Source organism: Urtica dioica, chromosome 4, assembly GCF_054948205.1.
Source record: "Urtica dioica subsp. dioica isolate 48M chromosome 4, U.dioica_male_clone48M_v1_H2, whole genome shotgun sequence".
NCBI classification, from domain to species: domain Eukaryota; kingdom Viridiplantae; phylum Streptophyta; class Magnoliopsida; order Rosales; family Urticaceae; genus Urtica; species Urtica dioica.
The window spans coordinates 32,818,529-32,830,054 of NC_142759.1; the positions used below are offsets into that span (position 1 = coordinate 32,818,529).

The 11,526-nt window shown below is 40.8% G+C and overlaps 1 pseudogene; it reads right to left on the bottom strand.

Moving 5' to 3' along the window:
- Positions 1-379: 379 nt before the first annotated feature.
- Positions 380-973, bottom strand: LOC149401501 (secreted RxLR effector protein 161 pseudogene; annotated as a pseudogene).
- Positions 974-11,526: the final 10,553 nt, after the last annotated feature.

The window sequence follows — 11,526 nt, forward strand, 5'->3', positions numbered from 1 at the left end:
ACGAGTCAGTTAGATGAGAGAGAGAGAGAGAGAGAGAGAGAGAGAGAGACAGAGAGAGAGTGAGAGAGAGTGAGCTGAAGCTTTTTGTTGCATTGACTGATTGAGTCAACAGTATTATAGCTAACTTGAAAAATACAATGGATTTGGCTACATCTCAACCATCCATGTCTAACTGATCTAACTAATTACAATTTAACGAGGAGTGTCTAATACACCCTCTCAAACTATACGTGTGTCAACATATGACGTTTGGAGCTTAGAAACGCAAATTGAGGTATGGTCATTGGCTTAGGGAACATATCATCGACTTGTTCATGGGTGGGAACATAGCGGATCGTAACCTCATTGCTTGCCACTTTATCTCTGATAAAGTGCACTTCTACTTCTTCGTTCTAGCGTGAAATACAAGGCTTGATGCCAGAGAAACCGCTCCCATGTTATCACACCATATCATTGAAGGAATTGGGTCAAGCGTGATTCCTAGTTCAGTGAACATAGCATGAAGCCATACTAACTCTGTGGTCACAGAGGCATGGGCTCTATATTCTGACTCCGTGGAACTTCGCGCAATGACTTCTTGCTTCTTCAATGACCACATGATAAGCGTGGCACCTAAAAATATGCATAGACCACTCGTTGGTCGCCTATCATCTAGATTGCTGGCCCAATCCACGTCTCTGTAGGCTGTGAGTTGTAACGAAGAAGCTGGTGTGAAGCGAAGGCCATGGTTTGGAGTTTCAACTAGATATCTGAGTAGACGTTTGCACGTTGCCCAATGCTTGACTATAGGTGCTTGCAGATGTTTACTAAGCTTATTAAGAGCAAAAGAAATATCTGATCTCGTCATAGTCAAGTACCATAGTGACCCGATTGTACTCCGGTACAATGAGACTTGATCAAACAAGTCACTATCTTCCTTCTTCAACTTGTGGCTAGGGCACATGGGTGTAGGACTGGGATTTAAGACTACCATATTAGTCTTGACGAGAAGTCTTTCAGGTATTTGTATGTGACATGCTCATTCCACTATCATCTCTGGTAGCTTCAAACCCAAGAAAGAAACTAATCTAAGCCCTTTAGAGTGAATGTTTTATATAGGTCTGAGACGGCTTTTGAGACGAGCTGTGAATCATTTTCAGTAACTAGGATATCATCTACACAAAGAAGAAGGATGCACTTTTCTTCTTTTTTATAGATGAAAAGTGAGGTGTCTCTCGTGGAGTTATGTAAGCCCATGAAATATTGTTGAGCTGAGCTGATCATAACAAGCATTTGGTGTCTTTTTTAGAACATATAGTGCCTCATGTAACCTGTAGACATGTTGAGGTCGAAAGGAATCAACATAGCCTTCAGGTTGTGATACTTACACTTTTAAATGTAGCACTCCATTCAAAAAAATATTATTGATGTCGACTTGCTTGATATCCCAATTGAAAGTAACTGCGAGAGTGAAAATTACTTTAAACTTTGATGGCTTGATCACATGGCTAAACTTCTCAAAGAAGTCAATAGCTGTTATTTGCTTGAAGCATCTTTCCACTAGCATGTCCTTTAACTTGTTCAAGCTCCCATCAATAGTCAGCTTTGTCTTGAAGATCCACTTTGTGCTCACAGTTGATGTAGCTCGATCTGCAGGTACTAAGGACCACGTTCCATTTTGTGGAAGGCATTAAATTGTGCATCCATAGAACTCTTCCAACCAGGGTTAGAGAAATCATCAAAGACTGTTGATGGTTCCTCTTAGACATTCACTACTCACATCTCAGAGTACGCAACACATCAATGCTAACACTGATCCCAAATCCCTACATAACACACCAGTTCACTCACCTCATCACCAAAACGAATCACACAGCTCAACACATTGACTCAGGTAAGAAAAATTTAGTACTACAATCATAAAACAAGATACCACTCAGAGATGCAACAAAGGCTTGGAATTTAGGTTGAAGAGGTGCATTAAGCGTTGAGAGGTCAAGTTGGTAAAGACCATCCTTAACCCCTACCACTGGAAGCACCTTCTTCGTAGCCTTGTCTTTAACAAGACAATAATCATGATAGAATTCCATTAGAACAGTGCTATCTTTGGTAAATTTGGAAATGCTAATCAAATTCTTGGGTATGTTAGGGGCGTGTAAAATATTTTTCAAAAGTAAGTGGCCTTCATTGATTTTTAATTCACAATTTCCAATATGTAAAAAAGGTAGAGATTTACCATTACCGACGATGAGTTTGTTTTTTTTTTCCTTTGTAGTATGATTTGTTGGTAATATTGCTTAGCTCTGAAGTCGCATGATGTGTGACACCACTGTCAAGATACCAATCTTTGGTATTGATCTTCATCATCTGCTGATGCAGCAAAAGCATGTGGATTGTGTTGATGGTGCTGTGAGTTTGGTGACGATTGTTGTTGATGAAGTGATGAGCCTAGGAAGTTGAGGTCAAATCTACGGAAGCATTCAACCGCGAGATGACCAACTATGCCACATAGCTGACACATAGGGCGATAGTTATCGTTTCCATGGTCCCAACAACCACGTCCGCGACAATGCCTTCCACCAAAGTTGTTGCATCCACGACCATGAGTAGACAAATTTTCCATTGGATTCACATCACCGGACTGGTGGAATTGAGAGCTTCAAGATGCATCTCTTTTGATTGGAGTGTGAATTGTACCTCCGGTAGGCTTAGGTCATCAGATCTACTGGTTAGGTTAACCATAATTGTTTCGTATTCGGATCCAAGGATGTAGAGAATTAGATCGTCTTCCTTGATCACCGATCCAGAGAAACTAAGGCTATCTGCAATGCCTTTCATTTTGAGAATGTATTCATCAATACTCAAATTGCCTTTCTTCATCATTTGTTGTTGAAATAGATCTAGGATTAAGAATAATTTATCGCTTCTAGCAAGCGACGAAATATAAAAAATTCTTTAAAACATGTAAAATGATTTTAGTACCTAGACAAAGTGCATGACCATATAATCTAAAATAAAACTATAACGAGTTTTCACTCGGTACAAACCTTGCTTGAAGCTTGAGCGTTGAGAAGCTTTTGGATTGGTTGAATCGCTTGTCTTCCCACTTAGCTTGTCTCCTTCGTGTCTTCTTGAATCCGAGCAACCACGATAGTTTCTACCACTAGAGTCTTTCAGTTTGGTTGTGATTTAGTGTGTGGGCACTAAACATAATGACTCAAGAACTAGTCTTAGAGCCAAAGAGCTAATACAAAAGAGAAATAAGAAGAGAGAGAGAGAGAGAGAGAGAGAGAGAGAGAGAGAGAGAGAGAGAGAGGGGGGGGGGGGGGGGGGGGGGGGGGGGGGGGGGGCTTCGGCCAAAACTAGATAGAGAAGTTCTCACAAAAAACTTGTTTCAATATTGTGAATGAGGTGTGGTATTTATAGGAGAAGAGATTGCCTTGAAGAGATAATTTCCTCTTTTCTATTTAATATCACATATTCATGAGCGCAATCTTTATTTCCCATTCCTATCATAATAATACCAAGGTTGGAAATTTGTTTCCCTTTTCTTCTCTCTTGGCCGTCCAACATCTTTGTGGCATGTGCAATAAATTTGTTTCCTCTTTTCCTTTTTGACAAGTATCTTCGTACATCAATGCACAAAATAATTTTCCTCTTTCTATGATGGTGGCCACGAAATTGTTCCTTTAGAACATGCTTCTAGATGTTTCTTTATTTGTTCATGACAGTACAAGAAAAACCCATGTAGAATTTTCATATAAAATTCCATAAAATGAAATTCAATCCTCAAGGCCCAATTCTACATTTTTGGACGTGTGGATTAATCCCCATTGTCATCATATGACAATGTCCAAAATCTTAATTCGACATTTATACCATCTTATGTCCTTATGGACAAAATTACCCTTTAGACAATATTCGTAAAATTCGTCTAGTTCAACACTTGAACTTGTTTTGACTTAGCTACTAGTTTAACAAATCCTACTCTAATGACTTGTGGTGACCTCATGGATCCAAATGAACAAAGCTTGAGCTAGCATACTTGGACACAAAAGTTCATAGACCTTTTCTAAGTTCTAGCTTATTGTCAACTGACTCTACTAAAGAGTTGACATTGAAAATCTCTTGGTTCAAATGAATATGTTTTCTACTCAAAATTGTGATGAGTGGATCCATTGAATATTATCTATGTTTACCCTTCATGAATATCATCAACTAGATGGGATTTATAAAATTACCATTTTACCCTTCTAGTTGTTATTTCCTAAACTCCTTTGTCACTTGTGAATAAGTTAGAAACAAGGTATTGACGAGGAGCTAACAAGTCACATTGATTCATCCAAAAGAGTCATAACTCAATTCTGACACTGGCTAGTTCATTTATTCACATTCCAAGGAACAAAGCATGCGGTGATTTACATTGCATCTCAGTAATCTTATACATGAATTCCATATCTATGAGATCTTCACAAAGTTGTTCATGACATCTTCATAACTTAGTACTTCATCAATAAGGCTTGTCTATATCATATAGTAAATCTAGAACTCTGACTTTCTCAAATGAGAGTATGTAAGTTATGAAATGACATGTCTCATTTCAGGATTGAGGTAAGCATGATGCAATTCATACATATTGACTTTGAGATAGAAGAGATTAAATGGTTTGTTCTTATACCGTCTCTAAAAGTGCACTGGTCAATTCAGTATCTTCAGAAGATACCTAGGAAGAAATATAGAGTATCCAACTCTCTATGTCTCATAACCAGACATCATAGGTTCTACTAACAATCATAGTGAGATCAATAGCCTTTTGATCCTTAGATTGTGAATATACTGTTTTAAGCAAACCATGAAGAGTTTGTTCATGCAAATCTGTATTGGACTCTTCATTTGTAGTTAGGTTTGTTTAAGGACTAAAGACTAAGGTTTATCATGAAGCTTCAAACAAACAAGGAAGAATGAATGAAAAATTAGAACTCTTTAATAATTATTTAGCAGGTACAAGCTAGAGTCTTTGTGAGACCTTATTACATCAAATGCATATAAGCAGCAACTGCTACTCTTCTTGTGGGCACCAATGCCAACAAACTCCCACTTGACTCAAAGAAGATGTGAGTAGTCCTTTATGCCCAATCCCTCCCGATACTGGTCGAAGACTTTACTAGCTAAAACCTTTGTGAATGGATCTACCGGGTTGTCCACCATTGAGATCTTCTTCACCTCCATCTCTCCGCACTTCACGATCTCTCGAATCAAATGGTATTCCCTCTCAATATGCTTAGACCGTTTATGGCTTTGAGGTTCCTTTGAGTTAGAGACAACCCCACTGTTATCACAATAAAGTATCATGGGCTCGTCGACTTTTGGAACGACTTCCAAATACTTAAGGAATTTTCTAAGTCATACAGCCTCTTTGGATGCTTCACAAGCAGCCACATATTCTGCTTCCATTGTGGAGTCAGCAATGCAAGATTGCTTGATACTCCTCCAAACAACAGATCCATCATTTAGGATGAACACATATCCTGTAGTGGATTTCCTGGAATCCTTATCCGCCTGAAAATCGGAGTCGGTATATTCCATCATAGTCAAGTCAGTACCTGAGTATGTAAGCATCAAGTTCCTAGTTCTTCGAAGATATTTAAGAACATGCTTAACAACAATCCAGTGCTCGGGTCTATGGTTGGACTGAAAATGGCTTACTACGCCAACTGTAAAGCAGATATCTGTTGTCAATGGTGCCCACAAGAAGAGTTGTAGTCTTTATTTTGTACATTTGATGTAATAAAGTCTCATGAAGACTCTTGCTTGTAATTGCCTATCTATTCATTAAAAAAGTTGAAACGTTCATTCATTCTTTCTTTGTTTAAAGCTTTATGATAAAACCTTAGTCTTTTAGTCCATAAACAAACTTAACAACTTACGAAGAGACAAATGTAGATTTGCATGAACAAACTCTTCGTAGTTTGCTTAAAACGATATATTCGCAATCTTAGGGTCAAAGGACTATTGACCTCAGTACGATTGTTAGAAGAATCTATGATGTCTGGTTATGAGGCATTGAGAGTTGGAGACTCTATAGTTCTTCTAGGTATCTTCCGAAGGCACTGAATTGACCAGTGCACTTCTAGAGACAAGAAAAGAACAAACCATTTAACCGCTTATGTCTCGAAGTCACTATGTATGAATTGCATCATGCTTACCTTAATCCTGAAATGAGACATGCCATTTCACAGCTTAGTATTCTCATTTGAGAAAGTTAGAGTTCGGACTCACTATGTGATTCCGAACAGGGCCTATTGGTGAAGTACTAAGTTGTGAGAATGTCATGAGTAACTTTGTGAAGTTCTCATAGATATGGAATTCATGTACAAGATTGCTGAAATGCAATGTATGTCACCTCTTGCTTTGTTCCTTGGAGTGTGAATAAATGAACTGGCCAGTGTCCAAATTGAGTCCTGACTCTTTTGGATGAAACAATGTGACTTGTTAGCTCCTCGTCAATACATTGTTTCTAACTTATTCACAAGCGACAAAGGAGTTGAGGAAATAACAGCTAGAAGGGTAAAATGGTAATTTAGTAAATCCCGACTAGCTGATGACATTCATGAAGGGTAAACATAGATAATATTCAGTGGATCCGCTCATCATAATTAGGTCGAATTCTTGAGTAGAAAATAAATTCATTTGAACCGAGAGATTTTCAGTGTCAACTCTTTAGTGGAGTCAGTTGGCATTAAGCTAAACTTGGAAAAGGTTTGTGAACTTTTTAGTCCAAGTGTTTAGCTCAAGCTTTGTTCATTTGGGTCCATGAGGTCACTGTCACGAATCACATCGATAGGAATAGTTAAACTGGAAGCTAAGTCAAAACAAGAACGAAAATAGTTAAAAGGGTATTTTTGTCTTTTGAGACAAAGGATGAAATGAATGTCAATAAATTTTTTTGACAAGTTCATTTGATGACTTAATGTCACTCGGCCATGACTTGATCATTGGGCCTCGTGAATTAATTTCATTTCATAAGAGTTTTATTGAAAATTCTTAATGGGCCTTTTTCATGTTGTCATGAACAAATGGAAAAGCTTCTAGAAGCCTTTTCTAGAAGGCTATAGGCGCCCAACATACCCAAAAGATAGATAGAATATTTTGTGCATAAATGTATGAAGATACTTGCCAAAAGAAAAAGAGGAAACAAATTTCCTCTAAGGGAAATAAGAGGTAGGCGCCCAAGTTGAGAAAGAAGCAAGGCAAGGAACAAAAAAGGAAACAAATCCAAGGCTTAATGAAGCCCACCTTGGCCGAGTGCATCATAGAGGAAAAGAGGAAATTGGCTCATGAATATGTGATATTCTATAGAAGAGGAAACTACCTTATTGAAGGTGAGACCTCTCCTATAAATAGGAGCCTCATTCTTCTCATTTTTCTCATTCCACATAAGTTAGAGATTGAGAGCTTCTCTCTCTAGAACTTGTGGTTGCCGCCCCTATTCTCTCTCTCTCTAGTTTATTTTCGATTTTTCTTGTTTTGGCACCTAGGTCCTCACTCGACCTAGTGTTTAGCTCTGCGACTTCAAGACTCGTTCTTAAGTCGTAGTGTTTAAAAGTGCCCACTCACTAATTCCTTTATTTCGAGTGATTTAGTGATAGAAACTTTCGTGGTTGCTCGAGGTGCCGAGGAAAGAAAGAGAGACGTGCTGCGAGGGGAGACGAGCGTTGCAACTTTCTAAGAGCTTCTCAAAGATCAAGCTTCAAGAAAGGTTAGTAAACTTCTTAGCTCATATTAGTTTTTAATTACATGTACTTGCACTTGTCTAGGTTAGTAAAAACCGTTTTTACTTGTAAAAGAAAATTTTTAAAATTCCGCCGCTTCCCGAAGCGTTAGTTATTTTCTTAAACCCTAGATCGATTCCAACAAAATGGTATCAGAGCTATGGTCAAAGAGATGCATGTACATGTTTTTAAAATTATGAGCTTGAAAATCGTTTTCGAAAGTTTACTAATTTTGTGACAAGTTAGAATTGTTATCTTAGATTTTTTTTTAATTTATTGCTCATGTCTTTAAATTAAAAACCATGTTGTTTTTCTATGATTTTGGGATTTTTTTAAAACACATTAGAATCAGTTGTAAAAGTTTTTAATTTTTTATATTGAAAAACGTGTTTTAAAGGTTTGAGATTTTTCGAGTAAAATTTTGTGACTAGTTTTGTTATCTTGCTAGTTTCTTATTTTTACTTGAAGCGTTTTATGCTTGTTGTTATTTCTTTTATGCCTTGTTATTACCCTACTAATAAAACACAAATAAAAGCTTTAACAACCTTCATAAAACGTTCCGTTACACTCGATCCTTTTTCGCACCTAAAAAGGACCAATCTTTAATTATTTCTTTTTCTTCGAGCTGGAGTAAACCCGCATTAAAAGTGGCATAACGCTCTGTTCAGAAATCTAAATTTAATGATTCTTAAATCAAATTAAAGCTCTGTGTGTCCTCTGTCCAATGCCACCGGTTTTGGCTCAAAAGGACATCGGAGCCGCCAGATATGGCGATTTTACTCCGAGGTGCGCGGCTGTCTGAAACTCCAGTTTTTTTAGAAATCCGGATTTTCAAACCCCACTACCATGAGTTATAGAACTCTAATGAGAAAATTTTCTTGAGCAAAAATCTTTTTCATATGATTATAAACATGATGTGTAAGATTAAAATGTTTTGATTTTTTGAAAGTTTAATTGAAATTGAGTTTTTACAAAACTAGTTTGAATTTTGAAAAACCGTTTTCACTTTCAAACTTGAAAATATTTTGTCATCCAAATCAAATAAGTTTTCAAAATGTTTTCAAAACTATATCTATATCACATATGTTCAAAATCTATATGCTCTTGAAAATTTTGAGTGGGAGGTCTCCTTGTAGACAAGCCGAAAAATAAAAGGATGTGTAATCTCAAACTTTCAAGTGTTCGAGTGAGTTGAAGTTCACACTTCCCTCATGCACTTTCCCGAAATAGAAAATAAGAAAAGATCGAGTATGTACCTTGTGCCTTTATGCACTAATACTACTCTGAACATGTCGATCTAGGATTCTCTTCTAGTTGTCCGCTCTGTCGCTCTCTAACTAGGAAATTTGTTTCCGAACTTATAAGAGTCGATGAACCAACTCCAAATACTAAGTGGGAGGGTTATACTTGTTGTTTGTAACCCACGATCCCCAACACTAATGAAAAGTGCAAGTGTCGCCGGACTAAGAGTCACCCTCGTGGCCCTCTCTTAAATGAGAGTACTCAAGGGAGCTTTGCTCTGATCATTGCTCAATGAGCTACGTCCGAGAGTGAGACGATGATGACAAGACCTCCCCTCGGCGGATTGTTTTTCAAAGTCAATCTTTTGGACTAAGTGGTTGGTTACACACTTAGACTCAATCCCTAGTAATCCTCCCTCGAGGCCTTGCGAAAGGATGTGAGTGATCAAACCAATTTACAAGGTGGCTAGTCAAAATTGGTGTATTGACATCTTGGCTAAGCATTAATGATGTGTCATTTACTTATAAAAGGAGATTTTTTGCGGCCTTCCCTCGAAGGAGTAAATTATCGTTTGGTTTATAACACCTTTGGATTTTATCAAAGTCTTAATAAAACTTAAATCCTAAACCAAAGACTAATCATAAACTTGTTTCAACTTAAATAGGCAACATGTCTCGCAAACATCTCTCTATCTTTCTTTCCTCGATCAAACTCGAAAACGAAAACTACGTAGATTCGAAACGTAACCTCAACATAAAACCTACCGTTAACAAGCACAAATGGGTACTCACCACCCCGTGTCCTCCTCTTACGAATGTTGATTGACTCCGGAGGACAATCACGCCTTAGCGGCCTGGCTTCGATCCGATGAGATTGCGAGGTGCTATATCTTGGCATCTATGAACAATATGCTGAAAGAGCAACATCGTGACTGTTGTCGCAGTTTTTCGGACAACGATTTAGGAGTCGCAGACGGTTAGACCCAAGGCCGGACCAAGTGGTCTCGTCTCGACTCGAGCGTGTCGGGCTTGGTATTCCAAGCCGTCCCTTAGCTGTAGGTGGTCTCTGTCTCGTCCAAGCACTTGAAAAGTAAGCAAAGAAGGTGTGAACTACAAAGGGGAAACAGAGGGGTTGCCTCTGTTTACCTCTCCGACGCTCAACATTAGTAGGATTGAGGTGGTTTGTAGAGGGTTTAGTGTTTAGGGGTCGAGACTTGAGAGAAACGAGCGAGGTACGAGTTCGACAGCGTTTCAGTACTCAAATTTGGATTACCTGGACTAGAGAATGGACTCCTCTATTTATAGGCGACTAAGGGACGTGTTGAGGGTCCCTTGGCCGAGTGAGGCTGAGCCGGCCATCGACCGAGTGAGGCTGGGCCGGCCGATGGCCGAGTGAGATGATGGCCGCCGAGGGAGATTCACTCGGCCAATGGCCGAGTGAAGGAATGTACGCCGGGTGAGCTTTACTCGGCCATCGGCCGAGTGAAGAGTCTGGGCCGAGTGAAGAGTCTGGGACGTCTGAAGCCTCATTCGGCCGAGTGAAGAGTCTGGGACGTCTGAAGCCACATTCGGCCATCGGCCGAGTGAGCATGGTGGATCTCGTTCGGCCATTGGCCGAGTGAACATGTGGAGAAGTTCACTCGGCCATTGGCCGAGTGATGGGCTTGGGCCGAGAGAAGGCTCACTCGGCCATTGGCCGAGTGAGTTGATGGGCCGGCCGAGTGTGGGCTGGAAGTAGGGTTTCACTCGGCCAACGGCCGTGTGAGCTTGCCCGGCCGCCCGAAATGTCGATCGAGCCGTCGGACCTCGTCGGGCCGATAACATTAGCCCCCCGAGTTTGGCACCGGGCGTAGCCCGTGTGGTAAACTCAAGCAGCTCCGTCTTCAGTCGTCTCGCCGAACCGTCTTGTCAACAATTGGTAAGCCCGCTCACCTTCGGTATTATTTTAATATTTTTGCTGACGTGTTCATCGTTATTCGCGCTCATGGATCCCACCAACCACCTGTCGGGGTGTGGGTCCGTTGAGGACGACCTTTTTCCTCTTCTCGAGAATCAAGACGCCGAATTGGATAATTTTTGGGCACAACTCTCGCCCACCCCTCCCAACTACAACGCATCGTCTTCGTTTGTCTCGAGCAGGAACGTGGTGGATACGACAGGTGACGATTTTTCTTTGATCGAGGCGTGGTTGGCCGACGGGGAGGGGGACACACGCGCCAGAGATTACCCAAACCGGCAGGGGAGCGCCGACTTGATGGCACCAGCCGCCGGGGACAGCCGGGCTGACCAGCGCGAGGCTGGCTTGGCCGAAGGACGCGCCGAGGAGGTCGCGCGCGCAGGGTCGACCGCCCAGGAGGCCGGCGATGACACATGTGGCGCCGGGAGGGGCGCCCTCGTCGGTTCTGGCGCCGGAGGAGGTCAGCCGGCCACGGGCGGCGCTGTGCAGGCCGCCACCAACGCCGGGGGAGTCGCGCTTGGCTGGGTCGGCGCCGTCTGCGCTGGACCCAGCCCCGGGATCACGCCAGGAGGGCCGC